Source organism: Oryzias latipes, chromosome 24 (genome assembly GCF_002234675.1).
Source record: "Oryzias latipes chromosome 24, ASM223467v1".
NCBI classification, from domain to species: Eukaryota; Metazoa; Chordata; class Actinopteri; order Beloniformes; family Adrianichthyidae; genus Oryzias; species Oryzias latipes.
The window spans coordinates 9,643,289-9,643,782 of record NC_019882.2 but is presented as its reverse complement, the minus strand read 5'-3'; positions in this window follow the sequence as shown (position 1 = coordinate 9,643,782).

Below are 494 nucleotides of genomic sequence, written 5' to 3'. Positions count from 1 at the left end.
ATTGTAATCAAAATTGAATTGTATTCAAATTTAAAGGGTTAATGATGATATTTTTGGGTTTGAGCCAATTATGGAAAGAAGACAAAAACTATTTTACATGAAAACATTTAAAGAAAAGATGTTCCACAGTTTCCACAAAAGACACAAAGATTACTATCCCAGTTAAAGCAAGAATGTAAAACATGATTGGAAGGGTAAATATCATTTAACGGGAATGCTCCAAAAGTCAACTATCACTGGCTGCAGCCTGCAGAATTGCACAACATAGTGGAATGCTGAAACGCTGAGGAATGTGAACACGCTGTGGAATGTTAACCCTGCCCATGTTGAGCCCGTTAATCCCGCCCACGTTGAGCCCGTCTGCTGTGGAATGTTAACCCGCCCATGTTGAGCCCGTTAACCCCGCCCACGTTGAGCCCGTCTTCTTCTTTGCATTTTACAAGTTTCCATGTGCAATATTGCCACTTACCGACTTTTAAGGAGCTTTTCCTTAC